Below are 17,252 nucleotides of genomic sequence, written 5' to 3'. Positions count from 1 at the left end.
TGTGTGTCCCCGTCCTCGCAGGCGGGCCCCTTTCGACAGCCGGGCGGTTTCCCTCCAAAAAACTTAGTATATACACCTTTTCTTCCTTTTTTTCCGGCAGGCGGGCAGGCGCGCGCGTCTGTGTGTGTGTGTGTCCCCGTCCCTCCCGAGAGAGCGCTGCCCCTTGCCTCTGCCCGCAGGTGCCGACGGTCCGCTTTCGCTTGCAGCTCGCTCGGCACAGCTGCTGCTGGTGGGAGGGGCCTAAGCTAAGGAGGCCGGCCGGCTGGCGCCCCCCTGCGGCTGCGGTCGTTGTCGGGCCGTTGACAGGAGATCCAAGAGCAGGGCCCCCGCCCGGGACTGGCGGGCAGGCAGGCGAGCAAGCAGGCAGGCAAGAGAGGGGGAGAGCGGAGTCCGGGCGGCCGGCAGCCGCGTGCGGACCGGGCTCCCGAGGCGTCGGCCTGCGCCGCTGCGCGCCAGCCGGACGCCCGCGCGCCCGCCCAAGGCCGGCGTCGGGCATCGCTTCTCGGCCTTTTGGCTAAGATCAAGTGTAGTATCTGTTCTTATCAGTTTAATATCTGATACGTCCCCCATCGGGGGACCACATATTAAACGGATTTTTGGAACAGGGAGCTGGATCAGGAGCTTGCTCCGTCCTCTCCACGCATCGGCCCGGTATTGCAGCGCCTCCGGGAGCGGTGCACCACCTTCTCTCAGCGGTGAAAAGACAGACGTAGCTAGCAAGCAAGCAAGCAAGCAAGCAAGCGAGGTGGACTGGAGCTCCTTCTTCTCGGGTCTCGTCTCTCGTCCATCTGTGTGTCTCTCTCTCCCCCTCCCCCTCCCCGTCTCCGTTCCCGTGCTCCCTCTGTGCACTTTCCCGCGTCTCGACTCTCTGGGCAAGCAGGCCGGCCCCCTTTTCGGCTCCCGTGCGTTTTCCCTCCAAAAAACTTAGTTTTTTCAGCCTTTTCCCAGGGAGGCAGGCGTGGCTTTTGTGTGTGTGTGTGTGTGTGTGTATGTGTGTGTGTGTGTGTGTGTGTGTCCCCGTCCTCGCAGGCGGGCCCCTTTCGACAGCCGGGCGGTTTCCCTCCAAAAAACTTAGTATATACACCTTTTCTTCCTTTTTTTCCGGCAGGCGGGCAGGCGCGCGCGTCTGTGTGTGTGTGTGTCCCCGTCCCTCCCGAGAGAGCGCTGCCCCTTGCCTCTGCCCGCAGGTGCCGACGGTCCGCTTTCGCTTGCAGCTCGCTCGGCACAGCTGCTGCTGGTGGGAGGGGCCTAAGCTAAGGAGGCCGGCCGGCTGGCGCCCCCCTGCGGCTGCGGTCGTTGTCGGGCCGTTGACAGGAGATCCAAGAGCAGGGCCCCCGCCCGGGACTGGCGGGCAGGCAGGCGAGCAAGCAGGCAGGCAAGAGAGGGGGAGAGCGGAGTCCGGGCGGCCGGCAGCCGCGTGCGGACCGGGCTCCCGAGGCGTCGGCCTGCGCCGCTGCGCGCCAGCCGGACGCCCGCGCGCCCGCCCAAGGCCGGCGTCGGGCATCGCTTCTCGGCCTTTTGGCTAAGATCAAGTGTAGTATCTGTTCTTATCAGTTTAATATCTGATACGTCCCCCATCGGGGGACCACATATTAAACGGATTTTTGGAACAGGGAGCTGGATCAGGAGCTTGCTCCGTCCTCTCCACGCATCGGCCCGGTATTGCAGCGCCTCCGGGAGCGGTGCACCACCTTCTCTCAGCGGTGAAAAGACAGACGTAGCTAGCAAGCAAGCAAGCAAGCAAGCAAGCGAGGTGGACTGGAGCTCCTTCTTCTCGGGTCTCGTCTCTCGTCCATCTGTGTGTCTCTCTCTCCCCCTCCCCCTCCCCGTCTCCGTTCCCGTGCTCCCTCTGTGCACTTTCCCGCGTCTCGACTCTCTGGGCAAGCAGGCCGGCCCCCTTTTCGGCTCCCGTGCGTTTTCCCTCCAAAAAACTTAGTTTTTTCAGCCTTTTCCCAGGGAGGCAGGCGTGGCTTTTGTGTGTGTGTGTGTGTGTGTGTGTGTATGTGTGTGTGTGTGTGTGTCCCCGTCCTCGCAGGCGGGCCCCTTTCGACAGCCGGGCGGTTTCCCTCCAAAAAACTTAGTATATACACCTTTTCTTCCTTTTTTTCCGGCAGGCGGGCAGGCGCGCGCGTCTGTGTGTGTGTGTGTCCCCGTCCCTCCCGAGAGAGCGCTGCCCCTTGCCTCTGCCCGCAGGTGCCGACGGTCCGCTTTCGCTTGCAGCTCGCTCGGCACAGCTGCTGCTGGTGGGAGGGGCCTAAGCTAAGGAGGCCGGCCGGCTGGCGCCCCCCTGCGGCTGCGGTCGTTGTCGGGCCGTTGACAGGAGATCCAAGAGCAGGGCCCCCGCCCGGGACTGGCGGGCAGGCAGGCGAGCAAGCAGGCAGGCAAGAGAGGGGGAGAGCGGAGTCCGGGCGGCCGGCAGCCGCGTGCGGACCGGGCTCCCGAGGCGTCGGCCTGCGCCGCTGCGCGCCAGCCGGACGCCCGCGCGCCCGCCCAAGGCCGGCGTCGGGCATCGCTTCTCGGCCTTTTGGCTAAGATCAAGTGTAGTATCTGTTCTTATCAGTTTAATATCTGATACGTCCCCCATCGGGGGACCACATATTAAACGGATTTTTGGAACAGGGAGCTGGATCAGGAGCTTGCTCCGTCCTCTCCACGCATCGGCCCGGTATTGCAGCGCCTCCGGGAGCGGTGCACCACCTTCTCTCAGCGGTGAAAAGACAGACGTAGCTAGCAAGCAAGCAAGCAAGCAAGCAAGCGAGGTGGACTGGAGCTCCTTCTTCTCGGGTCTCGTCTCTCGTCCATCTGTGTGTCTCTCTCTCCCCCTCCCCCTCCCCGTCTCCGTTCCCGTGCTCCCTCTGTGCACTTTCCCGCGTCTCGACTCTCTGGGCAAGCAGGCCGGCCCCCTTTTCGGCTCCCGTGCGTTTTCCCTCCAAAAAACTTAGTTTTTTCAGCCTTTTCCCAGGGAGGCAGGCGTGGCTTTGTGTGTGTGTGTGTGTGTGTGTGTGTATGTGTGTGTGTGTGTGTGTGTCCCCGTCCTCGCAGGCGGGCCCCTTTCGACAGCCGGGCGGTTTCCCTCCAAAAAACTTAGTATATACACCTTTTCTTCCTTTTTTTCCGGCAGGCGGGCAGGCGCGCGCGTCTGTGTGTGTGTGTGTCCCCGTCCCTCCCGAGAGAGCGCTGCCCCTTGCCTCTGCCCGCAGGTGCCGACGGTCCGCTTTCGCTTGCAGCTCGCTCGGCACAGCTGCTGCTGGTGGGAGGGGCCTAAGCTAAGGAGGCCGGCCGGCTGGCGCCCCCCTGCGGCTGCGGTCGTTGTCGGGCCGTTGACAGGAGATCCAAGAGCAGGGCCCCCGCCCGGGACTGGCGGGCAGGCAGGCGAGCAAGCAGGCAGGCAAGAGAGGGGGAGAGCGGAGTCCGGGCGGCCGGCAGCCGCGTGCGGACCGGGCTCCCGAGGCGTCGGCCTGCGCCGCTGCGCGCCAGCCGGACGCCCGCGCGCCCGCCCAAGGCCGGCGTCGGGCATCGCTTCTCGGCCTTTTGGCTAAGATCAAGTGTAGTATCTGTTCTTATCAGTTTAATATCTGATACGTCCCCCATCGGGGGACCACATATTAAACGGATTTTTGGAACAGGGAGCTGGATCAGGAGCTTGCTCCGTCCTCTCCACGCATCGGCCCGGTATTGCAGCGCCTCCGGGAGCGGTGCACCACCTTCTCTCAGCGGTGAAAAGACAGACGTAGCTAGCAAGCAAGCAAGCAAGCAAGCAAGCGAGGTGGACTGGAGCTCCTTCTTCTCGGGTCTCGTCTCTCGTCCATCTGTGTGTCTCTCTCTCCCCCTCCCCCTCCCCGTCTCCGTTCCCGTGCTCCCTCTGTGCACTTTCCCGCGTCTCGACTCTCTGGGCAAGCAGGCCGGCCCCCTTTTCGGCTCCCGTGCGTTTTCCCTCCAAAAAACTTAGTTTTTTCAGCCTTTTCCCAGGGAGGCAGGCGTGGCTTTTGTGTGTGTGTGTGTGTGTGTGTGTATGTGTGTGTGTGTGTGTGTGTGTCCCCGTCCTCGCAGGCGGGCCCCTTTCGACAGCCGGGCGGTTTCCCTCCAAAAAACTTAGTATATACACCTTTTCTTCCTTTTTTTCCGGCAGGCGGGCAGGCGCGCGCGTCTGTGTGTGTGTGTGTCCCCGTCCCTCCCGAGAGAGCGCTGCCCCTTGCCTCTGCCCGCAGGTGCCGACGGTCCGCTTTCGCTTGCAGCTCGCTCGGCACAGCTGCTGCTGGTGGGAGGGGCCTAAGCTAAGGAGGCCGGCCGGCTGGCGCCCCCCTGCGGCTGCGGTCGTTGTCGGGCCGTTGACAGGAGATCCAAGAGCAGGGCCCCCGCCCGGGACTGGCGGGCAGGCAGGCGAGCAAGCAGGCAGGCAAGAGAGGGGGAGAGCGGAGTCCGGGCGGCCGGCAGCCGCGTGCGGACCGGGCTCCCGAGGCGTCGGCCTGCGCCGCTGCGCGCCAGCCGGACGCCCGCGCGCCCGCCCAAGGCCGGCGTCGGGCATCGCTTCTCGGCCTTTTGGCTAAGATCAAGTGTAGTATCTGTTCTTATCAGTTTAATATCTGATACGTCCCCCATCGGGGGACCACATATTAAACGGATTTTTGGAACAGGGAGCTGGATCAGGAGCTTGCTCCGTCCTCTCCACGCATCGGCCCGGTATTGCAGCGCCTCCGGGAGCGGTGCACCACCTTCTCTCAGCGGTGAAAAGACAGACGTAGCTAGCAAGCAAGCAAGCAAGCAAGCAAGCGAGGTGGACTGGAGCTCCTTCTTCTCGGGTCTCGTCTCTCGTCCATCTGTGTGTCTCTCTCTCCCCCTCCCCCTCCCCGTCTCCGTTCCCGTGCTCCCTCTGTGCACTTTCCCGCGTCTCGACTCTCTGGGCAAGCAGGCCGGCCCCCTTTTCGGCTCCCGTGCGTTTTCCCTCCAAAAAACTTAGTTTTTTCAGCCTTTTCCCAGGGAGGCAGGCGTGGCTTTTGTGTGTGTGTGTGTGTGTGTGTATGTGTGTGTGTGTGTGTGTGTGTCCCCGTCCTCGCAGGCGGGCCCCTTTCGACAGCCGGGCGGTTTCCCTCCAAAAAACTTAGTATATACACCTTTTCTTCCTTTTTTTCCGGCAGGCGGGCAGGCGCGCGCGTCTGTGTGTGTGTGTGTCCCCGTCCCTCCCGAGAGAGCGCTGCCCCTTGCCTCTGCCCGCAGGTGCCGACGGTCCGCTTTCGCTTGCAGCTCGCTCGGCACAGCTGCTGCTGGTGGGAGGGGCCTAAGCTAAGGAGGCCGGCCGGCTGGCGCCCCCCTGCGGCTGCGGTCGTTGTCGGGCCGTTGACAGGAGATCCAAGAGCAGGGCCCCCGCCCGGGACTGGCGGGCAGGCAGGCGAGCAAGCAGGCAGGCAAGAGAGGGGGAGAGCGGAGTCCGGGCGGCCGGCAGCCGCGTGCGGACCGGGCTCCCGAGGCGTCGGCCTGCGCCGCTGCGCGCCAGCCGGACGCCCGCGCGCCCGCCCAAGGCCGGCGTCGGGCATCGCTTCTCGGCCTTTTGGCTAAGATCAAGTGTAGTATCTGTTCTTATCAGTTTAATATCTGATACGTCCCCCATCGGGGGACCACATATTAAACGGATTTTTGGAACAGGGAGCTGGATCAGGAGCTTGCTCCGTCCTCTCCACGCATCGGCCCGGTATTGCAGCGCCTCCGGGAGCGGTGCACCACCTTCTCTCAGCGGTGAAAAGACAGACGTAGCTAGCAAGCAAGCAAGCAAGCAAGCAAGCGAGGTGGACTGGAGCTCCTTCTTCTCGGGTCTCGTCTCTCGTCCATCTGTGTGTCTCTCTCTCCCCCTCCCCCTCCCCGTCTCCGTTCCCGTGCTCCCTCTGTGCACTTTCCCGCGTCTCGACTCTCTGGGCAAGCAGGCCGGCCCCCTTTTCGGCTCCCGTGCGTTTTCCCTCCAAAAAACTTAGTTTTTTCAGCCTTTTCCCAGGGAGGCAGGCGTGGCTTTTGTGTGTGTGTGTGTGTGTGTATGTGTGTGTGTGTGTGTGTGTGTCCCCGTCCTCGCAGGCGGGCCCCTTTCGACAGCCGGGCGGTTTCCCTCCAAAAAACTTAGTATATACACCTTTTCTTCCTTTTTTTCCGGCAGGCGGGCAGGCGCGCGCGTCTGTGTGTGTGTGTGTCCCCGTCCCTCCCGAGAGAGCGCTGCCCCTTGCCTCTGCCCGCAGGTGCCGACGGTCCGCTTTCGCTTGCAGCTCGCTCGGCACAGCTGCTGCTGGTGGGAGGGGCCTAAGCTAAGGAGGCCGGCCGGCTGGCGCCCCCCTGCGGCTGCGGTCGTTGTCGGGCCGTTGACAGGAGATCCAAGAGCAGGGCCCCCGCCCGGGACTGGCGGGCAGGCAGGCGAGCAAGCAGGCAGGCAAGAGAGGGGGAGAGCGGAGTCCGGGCGGCCGGCAGCCGCGTGCGGACCGGGCTCCCGAGGCGTCGGCCTGCGCCGCTGCGCGCCAGCCGGACGCCCGCGCGCCCGCCCAAGGCCGGCGTCGGGCATCGCTTCTCGGCCTTTTGGCTAAGATCAAGTGTAGTATCTGTTCTTATCAGTTTAATATCTGATACGTCCCCCATCGGGGGACCACATATTAAACGGATTTTTGGAACAGGGAGCTGGATCAGGAGCTTGCTCCGTCCTCTCCACGCATCGGCCCGGTATTGCAGCGCCTCCGGGAGCGGTGCACCACCTTCTCTCAGCGGTGAAAAGACAGACGTAGCTAGCAAGCAAGCAAGCAAGCAAGCAAGCGAGGTGGACTGGAGCTCCTTCTTCTCGGGTCTCGTCTCTCGTCCATCTGTGTGTCTCTCTCTCCCCCTCCCCCTCCCCGTCTCCGTTCCCGTGCTCCCTCTGTGCACTTTCCCGCGTCTCGACTCTCTGGGCAAGCAGGCCGGCCCCCTTTTCGGCTCCCGTGCGTTTTCCCTCCAAAAAACTTAGTTTTTTCAGCCTTTTCCCAGGGAGGCAGGCGTGGCTTTTGTGTGTGTGTGTGTGTGTGTGTATGTGTGTGTGTGTGTGTGTGTGTGTCCCCGTCCTCGCAGGCGGGCCCCTTTCGACAGCCGGGCGGTTTCCCTCCAAAAAACTTAGTATATACACCTTTTCTTCCTTTTTTTCCGGCAGGCGGGCAGGCGCGCGCGTCTGTGTGTGTGTGTGTCCCCGTCCCTCCCGAGAGAGCGCTGCCCCTTGCCTCTGCCCGCAGGTGCCGACGGTCCGCTTTCGCTTGCAGCTCGCTCGGCACAGCTGCTGCTGGTGGGAGGGGCCTAAGCTAAGGAGGCCGGCCGGCTGGCGCCCCCCTGCGGCTGCGGTCGTTGTCGGGCCGTTGACAGGAGATCCAAGAGCAGGGCCCCCGCCCGGGACTGGCGGGCAGGCAGGCGAGCAAGCAGGCAGGCAAGAGAGGGGGAGAGCGGAGTCCGGGCGGCCGGCAGCCGCGTGCGGACCGGGCTCCCGAGGCGTCGGCCTGCGCCGCTGCGCGCCAGCCGGACGCCCGCGCGCGCCCGCCCAAGGCCGGCGTCGGGCATCGCTTCTCGGCCTTTTGGCTAAGATCAAGTGTAGTATCTGTTCTTATCAGTTTAATATCTGATACGTCCCCCATCGGGGGACCACATATTAAACGGATTTTTGGAACAGGGAGCTGGATCAGGAGCTTGCTCCGTCCTCTCCACGCATCGGCCCGGTATTGCAGCGCCTCCGGGAGCGGTGCACCACCTTCTCTCAGCGGTGAAAAGACAGACGTAGCTAGCAAGCAAGCAAGCAAGCAAGCAAGCGAGGTGGACTGGAGCTCCTTCTTCTCGGGTCTCGTCTCTCGTCCATCTGTGTGTCTCTCTCTCCCCCTCCCCCTCCCCGTCTCCGTTCCCGTGCTCCCTCTGTGCACTTTCCCGCGTCTCGACTCTCTGGGCAAGCAGGCCGGCCCCCTTTTCGGCTCCCGTGCGTTTTCCCTCCAAAAAACTTAGTTTTTTCAGCCTTTTCCCAGGGAGGCAGGCGTGGCTTTTGTGTGTGTGTGTGTGTGTGTGTGTATGTGTGTGTGTGTGTGTGTGTGTCCCCGTCCTCGCAGGCGGGCCCCTTTCGACAGCCGGGCGGTTTCCCTCCAAAAAACTTAGTATATACACCTTTTCTTCCTTTTTTTCCGGCAGGCGGGCAGGCGCGCGCGTCTGTGTGTGTGTGTGTCCCCGTCCCTCCCGAGAGAGCGCTGCCCCTTGCCTCTGCCCGCAGGTGCCGACGGTCCGCTTTCGCTTGCAGCTCGCTCGGCACAGCTGCTGCTGGTGGGAGGGGCCTAAGCTAAGGAGGCCGGCCGGCTGGCGCCCCCCTGCGGCTGCGGTCGTTGTCGGGCCGTTGACAGGAGATCCAAGAGCAGGGCCCCCGCCCGGGACTGGCGGGCAGGCAGGCGAGCAAGCAGGCAGGCAAGAGAGGGGGAGAGCGGAGTCCGGGCGGCCGGCAGCCGCGTGCGGACCGGGCTCCCGAGGCGTCGGCCTGCGCCGCTGCGCGCCAGCCGGACGCCCGCGCGCCCGCCCAAGGCCGGCGTCGGGCATCGCTTCTCGGCCTTTTGGCTAAGATCAAGTGTAGTATCTGTTCTTATCAGTTTAATATCTGATACGTCCCCCATCGGGGGACCACATATTAAACGGATTTTTGGAACAGGGAGCTGGATCAGGAGCTTGCTCCGTCCTCTCCACGCATCGGCCCGGTATTGCAGCGCCTCCGGGAGCGGTGCACCACCTTCTCTCAGCGGTGAAAAGACAGACGTAGCTAGCAAGCAAGCAAGCAAGCAAGCAAGCGAGGTGGACTGGAGCTCCTTCTTCTCGGGTCTCGTCTCTCGTCCATCTGTGTGTCTCTCTCTCCCCCTCCCCCTCCCCGTCTCCGTTCCCGTGCTCCCTCTGTGCACTTTCCCGCGTCTCGACTCTCTGGGCAAGCAGGCCGGCCCCCTTTTCGGCTCCCGTGCGTTTTCCCTCCAAAAAACTTAGTTTTTTCAGCCTTTTCCCAGGGAGGCAGGCGTGGCTTTTGTGTGTGTGTGTGTGTGTGTGTGTATGTGTGTGTGTGTGTGTGTGTGTCCCCGTCCTCGCAGGCGGGCCCCTTTCGACAGCCGGGCGGTTTCCCTCCAAAAAACTTAGTATATACACCTTTTCTTCCTTTTTTTCCGGCAGGCGGGCAGGCGCGCGCGTCTGTGTGTGTGTGTGTCCCCGTCCCTCCCGAGAGAGCGCTGCCCCTTGCCTCTGCCCGCAGGTGCCGACGGTCCGCTTTCGCTTGCAGCTCGCTCGGCACAGCTGCTGCTGGTGGGAGGGGCCTAAGCTAAGGAGGCCGGCCGGCTGGCGCCCCCCTGCGGCTGCGGTCGTTGTCGGGCCGTTGACAGGAGATCCAAGAGCAGGGCCCCCGCCCGGGACTGGCGGGCAGGCAGGCGAGCAAGCAGGCAGGCAAGAGAGGGGGAGAGCGGAGTCCGGGCGGCCGGCAGCCGCGTGCGGACCGGGCTCCCGAGGCGTCGGCCTGCGCCGCTGCGCGCCAGCCGGACGCCCGCGCGCCCGCCCAAGGCCGGCGTCGGGCATCGCTTCTCGGCCTTTTGGCTAAGATCAAGTGTAGTATCTGTTCTTATCAGTTTAATATCTGATACGTCCCCCATCGGGGGACCACATATTAAACGGATTTTTGGAACAGGGAGCTGGATCAGGAGCTTGCTCCGTCCTCTCCACGCATCGGCCCGGTATTGCAGCGCCTCCGGGAGCGGTGCACCACCTTCTCTCAGCGGTGAAAAGACAGACGTAGCTAGCAAGCAAGCAAGCAAGCAAGCAAGCGAGGTGGACTGGAGCTCCTTCTTCTCGGGTCTCGTCTCTCGTCCATCTGTGTGTCTCTCTCTCCCCCTCCCCCTCCCCGTCTCCGTTCCCGTGCTCCCTCTGTGCACTTTCCCGCGTCTCGACTCTCTGGGCAAGCAGGCCGGCCCCCTTTTCGGCTCCCGTGCGTTTTCCCTCCAAAAAACTTAGTTTTTTCAGCCTTTTCCCAGGGAGGCAGGCGTGGCTTTTGTGTGTGTGTGTGTGTGTGTGTGTATGTGTGTGTGTGTGTGTGTGTGTCCCCGTCCTCGCAGGCGGGCCCCTTTCGACAGCCGGGCGGTTTCCCTCCAAAAAACTTAGTATATACACCTTTTCTTCCTTTTTTTCCGGCAGGCGGGCAGGCGCGCGCGTCTGTGTGTGTGTGTGTCCCCGTCCCTCCCGAGAGAGCGCTGCCCCTTGCCTCTGCCCGCAGGTGCCGACGGTCCGCTTTCGCTTGCAGCTCGCTCGGCACAGCTGCTGCTGGTGGGAGGGGCCTAAGCTAAGGAGGCCGGCCGGCTGGCGCCCCCCTGCGGCTGCGGTCGTTGTCGGGCCGTTGACAGGAGATCCAAGAGCAGGGCCCCCGCCCGGGACTGGCGGGCAGGCAGGCGAGCAAGCAGGCAGGCAAGAGAGGGGGAGAGCGGAGTCCGGGCGGCCGGCAGCCGCGTGCGGACCGGGCTCCCGAGGCGTCGGCCTGCGCCGCTGCGCGCCAGCCGGACGCCCGCGCGCCCGCCCAAGGCCGGCGTCGGGCATCGCTTCTCGGCCTTTTGGCTAAGATCAAGTGTAGTATCTGTTCTTATCAGTTTAATATCTGATACGTCCCCCATCGGGGGACCACATATTAAACGGATTTTTGGAACAGGGAGCTGGATCAGGAGCTTGCTCCGTCCTCTCCACGCATCGGCCCGGTATTGCAGCGCCTCCGGGAGCGGTGCACCACCTTCTCTCAGCGGTGAAAAGACAGACGTAGCTAGCAAGCAAGCAAGCAAGCAAGCAAGCGAGGTGGACTGGAGCTCCTTCTTCTCGGGTCTCGTCTCTCGTCCATCTGTGTGTCTCTCTCTCCCCCTCCCCCTCCCCGTCTCCGTTCCCGTGCTCCCTCTGTGCACTTTCCCGCGTCTCGACTCTCTGGGCAAGCAGGCCGGCCCCCTTTTCGGCTCCCGTGCGTTTTCCCTCCAAAAAACTTAGTTTTTTCAGCCTTTTCCCAGGGAGGCAGGCGTGGCTTTTGTGTGTGTGTGTGTGTGTGTGTGTGTATGTGTGTGTGTGTGTGTGTGTCCCCGTCCTCGCAGGCGGGCCCCTTTCGACAGCCGGGCGGTTTCCCTCCAAAAAACTTAGTATATACACCTTTTCTTCCTTTTTTTCCGGCAGGCGGGCAGGCGCGCGCGTCTGTGTGTGTGTGTGTCCCCGTCCCTCCCGAGAGAGCGCTGCCCCTTGCCTCTGCCCGCAGGTGCCGACGGTCCGCTTTCGCTTGCAGCTCGCTCGGCACAGCTGCTGCTGGTGGGAGGGGCCTAAGCTAAGGAGGCCGGCCGGCTGGCGCCCCCCTGCGGCTGCGGTCGTTGTCGGGCCGTTGACAGGAGATCCAAGAGCAGGGCCCCCGCCCGGGACTGGCGGGCAGGCAGGCGAGCAAGCAGGCAGGCAAGAGAGGGGGAGAGCGGAGTCCGGGCGGCCGGCAGCCGCGTGCGGACCGGGCTCCCGAGGCGTCGGCCTGCGCCGCTGCGCGCCAGCCGGACGCCCGCGCGCCCGCCCAAGGCCGGCGTCGGGCATCGCTTCTCGGCCTTTTGGCTAAGATCAAGTGTAGTATCTGTTCTTATCAGTTTAATATCTGATACGTCCCCCATCGGGGGACCACATATTAAACGGATTTTTGGAACAGGGAGCTGGATCAGGAGCTTGCTCCGTCCTCTCCACGCATCGGCCCGGTATTGCAGCGCCTCCGGGAGCGGTGCACCACCTTCTCTCAGCGGTGAAAAGACAGACGTAGCTAGCAAGCAAGCAAGCAAGCAAGCAAGCGAGGTGGACTGGAGCTCCTTCTTCTCGGGTCTCGTCTCTCGTCCATCTGTGTGTCTCTCTCTCCCCCTCCCCCTCCCCGTCTCCGTTCCCGTGCTCCCTCTGTGCACTTTCCCGCGTCTCGACTCTCTGGGCAAGCAGGCCGGCCCCCTTTTCGGCTCCCGTGCGTTTTCCCTCCAAAAAACTTAGTTTTTTCAGCCTTTTCCCAGGGAGGCAGGCGTGGCTTTTGTGTGTGTGTGTGTGTGTGTGTATGTGTGTGTGTGTGTGTGTGTGTGTCCCCGTCCTCGCAGGCGGGCCCCTTTCGACAGCCGGGCGGTTTCCCTCCAAAAAACTTAGTATATACACCTTTTCTTCCTTTTTTTCCGGCAGGCGGGCAGGCGCGCGCGTCTGTGTGTGTGTGTGTCCCCGTCCCTCCCGAGAGAGCGCTGCCCCTTGCCTCTGCCCGCAGGTGCCGACGGTCCGCTTTCGCTTGCAGCTCGCTCGGCACAGCTGCTGCTGGTGGGAGGGGCCTAAGCTAAGGAGGCCGGCCGGCTGGCGCCCCCCTGCGGCTGCGGTCGTTGTCGGGCCGTTGACAGGAGATCCAAGAGCAGGGCCCCCGCCCGGGACTGGCGGGCAGGCAGGCGAGCAAGCAGGCAGGCAAGAGAGGGGGAGAGCGGAGTCCGGGCGGCCGGCAGCCGCGTGCGGACCGGGCTCCCGAGGCGTCGGCCTGCGCCGCTGCGCGCCAGCCGGACGCCCGCGCGCCCGCCCAAGGCCGGCGTCGGGCATCGCTTCTCGGCCTTTTGGCTAAGATCAAGTGTAGTATCTGTTCTTATCAGTTTAATATCTGATACGTCCCCCATCGGGGGACCACATATTAAACGGATTTTTGGAACAGGGAGCTGGATCAGGAGCTTGCTCCGTCCTCTCCACGCATCGGCCCGGTATTGCAGCGCCTCCGGGAGCGGTGCACCACCTTCTCTCAGCGGTGAAAAGACAGACGTAGCTAGCAAGCAAGCAAGCAAGCAAGCAAGCGAGGTGGACTGGAGCTCCTTCTTCTCGGGTCTCGTCTCTCGTCCATCTGTGTGTCTCTCTCTCCCCCTCCCCCTCCCCGTCTCCGTTCCCGTGCTCCCTCTGTGCACTTTCCCGCGTCTCGACTCTCTGGGCAAGCAGGCCGGCCCCCTTTTCGGCTCCCGTGCGTTTTCCCTCCAAAAAACTTAGTTTTTTCAGCCTTTTCCCAGGGAGGCAGGCGTGGCTTTTGTGTGTGTGTGTGTGTGTGTGTGTATGTGTGTGTGTGTGTGTGTGTGTCCCCGTCCTCGCAGGCGGGCCCCTTTCGACAGCCGGGCGGTTTCCCTCCAAAAAACTTAGTATATACACCTTTTCTTCCTTTTTTTCCGGCAGGCGGGCAGGCGCGCGCGTCTGTGTGTGTGTGTGTCCCCGTCCCTCCCGAGAGAGCGCTGCCCCTTGCCTCTGCCCGCAGGTGCCGACGGTCCGCTTTCGCTTGCAGCTCGCTCGGCACAGCTGCTGCTGGTGGGAGGGGCCTAAGCTAAGGAGGCCGGCCGGCTGGCGCCCCCCTGCGGCTGCGGTCGTTGTCGGGCCGTTGACAGGAGATCCAAGAGCAGGGCCCCCGCCCGGGACTGGCGGGCAGGCAGGCGAGCAAGCAGGCAGGCAAGAGAGGGGGAGAGCGGAGTCCGGGCGGCCGGCAGCCGCGTGCGGACCGGGCTCCCGAGGCGTCGGCCTGCGCCGCTGCGCGCCAGCCGGACGCCCGCGCGCCCGCCCAAGGCCGGCGTCGGGCATCGCTTCTCGGCCTTTTGGCTAAGATCAAGTGTAGTATCTGTTCTTATCAGTTTAATATCTGATACGTCCCCCATCGGGGGACCACATATTAAACGGATTTTTGGAACAGGGAGCTGGATCAGGAGCTTGCTCCGTCCTCTCCACGCATCGGCCCGGTATTGCAGCGCCTCCGGGAGCGGTGCACCACCTTCTCTCAGCGGTGAAAAGACAGACGTAGCTAGCAAGCAAGCAAGCAAGCAAGCAAGCGAGGTGGACTGGAGCTCCTTCTTCTCGGGTCTCGTCTCTCGTCCATCTGTGTGTCTCTCTCTCCCCCTCCCCCTCCCCGTCTCCGTTCCCGTGCTCCCTCTGTGCACTTTCCCGCGTCTCGACTCTCTGGGCAAGCAGGCCGGCCCCCTTTTCGGCTCCCGTGCGTTTTCCCTCCAAAAAACTTAGTTTTTTCAGCCTTTTCCCAGGGAGGCAGGCGTGGCTTTTGTGTGTGTGTGTGTGTGTGTGTGTATGTGTGTGTGTGTGTGTGTGTGTCCCCGTCCTCGCAGGCGGGCCCCTTTCGACAGCCGGGCGGTTTCCCTCCAAAAAACTTAGTATATACACCTTTTCTTCCTTTTTTTCCGGCAGGCGGGCAGGCGCGCGCGTCTGTGTGTGTGTGTGTCCCCGTCCCTCCCGAGAGAGCGCTGCCCCTTGCCTCTGCCCGCAGGTGCCGACGGTCCGCTTTCGCTTGCAGCTCGCTCGGCACAGCTGCTGCTGGTGGGAGGGGCCTAAGCTAAGGAGGCCGGCCGGCTGGCGCCCCCCTGCGGCTGCGGTCGTTGTCGGGCCGTTGACAGGAGATCCAAGAGCAGGGCCCCCGCCCGGGACTGGCGGGCAGGCAGGCGAGCAAGCAGGCAGGCAAGAGAGGGGGAGAGCGGAGTCCGGGCGGCCGGCAGCCGCGTGCGGACCGGGCTCCCGAGGCGTCGGCCTGCGCCGCTGCGCGCCAGCCGGACGCCCGCGCGCCCGCCCAAGGCCGGCGTCGGGCATCGCTTCTCGGCCTTTTGGCTAAGATCAAGTGTAGTATCTGTTCTTATCAGTTTAATATCTGATACGTCCCCCATCGGGGGACCACATATTAAACGGATTTTTGGAACAGGGAGCTGGATCAGGAGCTTGCTCCGTCCTCTCCACGCATCGGCCCGGTATTGCAGCGCCTCCGGGAGCGGTGCACCACCTTCTCTCAGCGGTGAAAAGACAGACGTAGCTAGCAAGCAAGCAAGCAAGCAAGCAAGCGAGGTGGACTGGAGCTCCTTCTTCTCGGGTCTCGTCTCTCGTCCATCTGTGTGTCTCTCTCTCCCCCTCCCCCTCCCCGTCTCCGTTCCCGTGCTCCCTCTGTGCACTTTCCCGCGTCTCGACTCTCTGGGCAAGCAGGCCGGCCCCCTTTTCGGCTCCCGTGCGTTTTCCCTCCAAAAAACTTAGTTTTTTCAGCCTTTTCCCAGGGAGGCAGGCGTGGCTTTTGTGTGTGTGTGTGTGTGTGTGTGTGTATGTGTGTGTGTGTGTGTGTGTCCCCGTCCTCGCAGGCGGGCCCCTTTCGACAGCCGGGCGGTTTCCCTCCAAAAAACTTAGTATATACACCTTTTCTTCCTTTTTTTCCGGCAGGCGGGCAGGCGCGCGCGTCTGTGTGTGTGTGTGTCCCCGTCCCTCCCGAGAGAGCGCTGCCCCTTGCCTCTGCCCGCAGGTGCCGACGGTCCGCTTTCGCTTGCAGCTCGCTCGGCACAGCTGCTGCTGGTGGGAGGGGCCTAAGCTAAGGAGGCCGGCCGGCTGGCGCCCCCCTGCGGCTGCGGTCGTTGTCGGGCCGTTGACAGGAGATCCAAGAGCAGGGCCCCCGCCCGGGACTGGCGGGCAGGCAGGCGAGCAAGCAGGCAGGCAAGAGAGGGGGAGAGCGGAGTCCGGGCGGCCGGCAGCCGCGTGCGGACCGGGCTCCCGAGGCGTCGGCCTGCGCCGCTGCGCGCCAGCCGGACGCCCGCGCGCCCGCCCAAGGCCGGCGTCGGGCATCGCTTCTCGGCCTTTTGGCTAAGATCAAGTGTAGTATCTGTTCTTATCAGTTTAATATCTGATACGTCCCCCATCGGGGGACCACATATTAAACGGATTTTTGGAACAGGGAGCTGGATCAGGAGCTTGCTCCGTCCTCTCCACGCATCGGCCCGGTATTGCAGCGCCTCCGGGAGCGGTGCACCACCTTCTCTCAGCGGTGAAAAGACAGACGTAGCTAGCAAGCAAGCAAGCAAGCAAGCAAGCGAGGTGGACTGGAGCTCCTTCTTCTCGGGTCTCGTCTCTCGTCCATCTGTGTGTCTCTCTCTCCCCCTCCCCCTCCCCGTCTCCGTTCCCGTGCTCCCTCTGTGCACTTTCCCGCGTCTCGACTCTCTGGGCAAGCAGGCCGGCCCCCTTTTCGGCTCCCGTGCGTTTTCCCTCCAAAAAACTTAGTTTTTTCAGCCTTTTCCCAGGGAGGCAGGCGTGGCTTTTGTGTGTGTGTGTGTGTGTGTGTATGTGTGTGTGTGTGTGTGTGTGTGTCCCCGTCCTCGCAGGCGGGCCCCTTTCGACAGCCGGGCGGTTTCCCTCCAAAAAACTTAGTATATACACCTTTTCTTCCTTTTTTTCCGGCAGGCGGGCAGGCGCGCGCGTCTGTGTGTGTGTGTGTCCCCGTCCCTCCCGAGAGAGCGCTGCCCCTTGCCTCTGCCCGCAGGTGCCGACGGTCCGCTTTCGCTTGCAGCTCGCTCGGCACAGCTGCTGCTGGTGGGAGGGGCCTAAGCTAAGGAGGCCGGCCGGCTGGCGCCCCCCTGCGGCTGCGGTCGTTGTCGGGCCGTTGACAGGAGATCCAAGAGCAGGGCCCCCGCCCGGGACTGGCGGGCAGGCAGGCGAGCAAGCAGGCAGGCAAGAGAGGGGGAGAGCGGAGTCCGGGCGGCCGGCAGCCGCGTGCGGACCGGGCTCCCGAGGCGTCGGCCTGCGCCGCTGCGCGCCAGCCGGACGCCCGCGCGCCCGCCCAAGGCCGGCGTCGGGCATCGCTTCTCGGCCTTTTGGCTAAGATCAAGTGTAGTATCTGTTCTTATCAGTTTAATATCTGATACGTCCCCCATCGGGGGACCACATATTAAACGGATTTTTGGAACAGGGAGCTGGATCAGGAGCTTGCTCCGTCCTCTCCACGCATCGGCCCGGTATTGCAGCGCCTCCGGGAGCGGTGCACCACCTTCTCTCAGCGGTGAAAAGACAGACGTAGCTAGCAAGCAAGCAAGCAAGCAAGCAAGCGAGGTGGACTGGAGCTCCTTCTTCTCGGGTCTCGTCTCTCGTCCATCTGTGTGTCTCTCTCTCCCCCTCCCCCTCCCCGTCTCCGTTCCCGTGCTCCCTCTGTGCACTTTCCCGCGTCTCGACTCTCTGGGCAAGCAGGCCGGCCCCCTTTTCGGCTCCCGTGCGTTTTCCCTCCAAAAAACTTAGTTTTTTCAGCCTTTTCCCAGGGAGGCAGGCGTGGCTTTTGTGTGTGTGTGTGTGTGTGTGTGTATGTGTGTGTGTGTGTGTGTGTGTCCCCGTCCTCGCAGGCGGGCCCCTTTCGACAGCCGGGCGGTTTCCCTCCAAAAAACTTAGTATATACACCTTTTCTTCCTTTTTTTCCGGCAGGCGGGCAGGCGCGCGCGTCTGTG

General features: G+C 63.4%; 17 non-coding genes across 17 annotated transcripts; all 17 read left to right on the top strand.

Moving 5' to 3' along the window:
• The first annotated feature begins 494 nt into the window (after positions 1-494).
• On the top strand, positions 495-685 carry LOC138232799 (U2 spliceosomal RNA). The gene has a single exon (XR_011187247.1). It is a non-coding gene; the product is annotated as a U2 spliceosomal RNA (small nuclear RNA).
• An 817-nt stretch (positions 686-1,502) lies between these two features.
• On the top strand, positions 1,503-1,693 carry LOC138232798 (U2 spliceosomal RNA). The gene has a single exon (XR_011187246.1). It is a non-coding gene; the product is annotated as a U2 spliceosomal RNA (small nuclear RNA).
• Positions 1,694-2,508: 815 nt separating this feature from the next.
• Positions 2,509-2,699, top strand: LOC138232797 (U2 spliceosomal RNA). Its single transcript, XR_011187245.1, has one exon. It is a non-coding gene; the product is annotated as a U2 spliceosomal RNA (small nuclear RNA).
• An 816-nt stretch (positions 2,700-3,515) lies between these two features.
• On the top strand, positions 3,516-3,706 carry LOC138232796 (U2 spliceosomal RNA). The gene has a single exon (XR_011187244.1). It is a non-coding gene; the product is annotated as a U2 spliceosomal RNA (small nuclear RNA).
• An 817-nt stretch (positions 3,707-4,523) lies between these two features.
• LOC138232795 (U2 spliceosomal RNA) lies at positions 4,524-4,714 on the top strand. The gene has a single exon (XR_011187243.1). It is a non-coding gene; the product is annotated as a U2 spliceosomal RNA (small nuclear RNA).
• An 815-nt stretch (positions 4,715-5,529) lies between these two features.
• LOC138232794 (U2 spliceosomal RNA) lies at positions 5,530-5,720 on the top strand. Its single transcript, XR_011187242.1, has one exon. It is a non-coding gene; the product is annotated as a U2 spliceosomal RNA (small nuclear RNA).
• An 813-nt stretch (positions 5,721-6,533) lies between these two features.
• On the top strand, positions 6,534-6,724 carry LOC138232793 (U2 spliceosomal RNA). The gene has a single exon (XR_011187241.1). It is a non-coding gene; the product is annotated as a U2 spliceosomal RNA (small nuclear RNA).
• Positions 6,725-7,543: 819 nt separating this feature from the next.
• LOC138232791 (U2 spliceosomal RNA) lies at positions 7,544-7,734 on the top strand. The gene has a single exon (XR_011187239.1). It is a non-coding gene; the product is annotated as a U2 spliceosomal RNA (small nuclear RNA).
• An 817-nt stretch (positions 7,735-8,551) lies between these two features.
• On the top strand, positions 8,552-8,742 carry LOC138232790 (U2 spliceosomal RNA). The gene has a single exon (XR_011187238.1). It is a non-coding gene; the product is annotated as a U2 spliceosomal RNA (small nuclear RNA).
• Positions 8,743-9,559: 817 nt separating this feature from the next.
• LOC138232789 (U2 spliceosomal RNA) lies at positions 9,560-9,750 on the top strand. Its single transcript, XR_011187237.1, has one exon. It is a non-coding gene; the product is annotated as a U2 spliceosomal RNA (small nuclear RNA).
• An 817-nt stretch (positions 9,751-10,567) lies between these two features.
• On the top strand, positions 10,568-10,758 carry LOC138232788 (U2 spliceosomal RNA). Its single transcript, XR_011187236.1, has one exon. It is a non-coding gene; the product is annotated as a U2 spliceosomal RNA (small nuclear RNA).
• Positions 10,759-11,575: 817 nt separating this feature from the next.
• LOC138232787 (U2 spliceosomal RNA) lies at positions 11,576-11,766 on the top strand. Its single transcript, XR_011187235.1, has one exon. It is a non-coding gene; the product is annotated as a U2 spliceosomal RNA (small nuclear RNA).
• An 817-nt stretch (positions 11,767-12,583) lies between these two features.
• LOC138232786 (U2 spliceosomal RNA) lies at positions 12,584-12,774 on the top strand. The gene has a single exon (XR_011187234.1). It is a non-coding gene; the product is annotated as a U2 spliceosomal RNA (small nuclear RNA).
• An 817-nt stretch (positions 12,775-13,591) lies between these two features.
• LOC138232785 (U2 spliceosomal RNA) lies at positions 13,592-13,782 on the top strand. The gene has a single exon (XR_011187233.1). It is a non-coding gene; the product is annotated as a U2 spliceosomal RNA (small nuclear RNA).
• Positions 13,783-14,599: 817 nt separating this feature from the next.
• LOC138232784 (U2 spliceosomal RNA) lies at positions 14,600-14,790 on the top strand. Its single transcript, XR_011187232.1, has one exon. It is a non-coding gene; the product is annotated as a U2 spliceosomal RNA (small nuclear RNA).
• Positions 14,791-15,607: 817 nt separating this feature from the next.
• On the top strand, positions 15,608-15,798 carry LOC138232783 (U2 spliceosomal RNA). Its single transcript, XR_011187231.1, has one exon. It is a non-coding gene; the product is annotated as a U2 spliceosomal RNA (small nuclear RNA).
• An 817-nt stretch (positions 15,799-16,615) lies between these two features.
• On the top strand, positions 16,616-16,806 carry LOC138232782 (U2 spliceosomal RNA). The gene has a single exon (XR_011187230.1). It is a non-coding gene; the product is annotated as a U2 spliceosomal RNA (small nuclear RNA).
• The last annotated feature ends 446 nt before the right edge of the window (positions 16,807-17,252 follow it).

Source organism: Lepisosteus oculatus, unplaced genomic scaffold (genome assembly GCF_040954835.1).
Source record: "Lepisosteus oculatus isolate fLepOcu1 unplaced genomic scaffold, fLepOcu1.hap2 HAP2_SCAFFOLD_639, whole genome shotgun sequence".
Lineage (NCBI taxonomy): Eukaryota > Metazoa > Chordata > Actinopteri > Semionotiformes > Lepisosteidae > Lepisosteus > Lepisosteus oculatus.
This window is presented reverse-complemented; position numbering and strand designations above follow the sequence as displayed.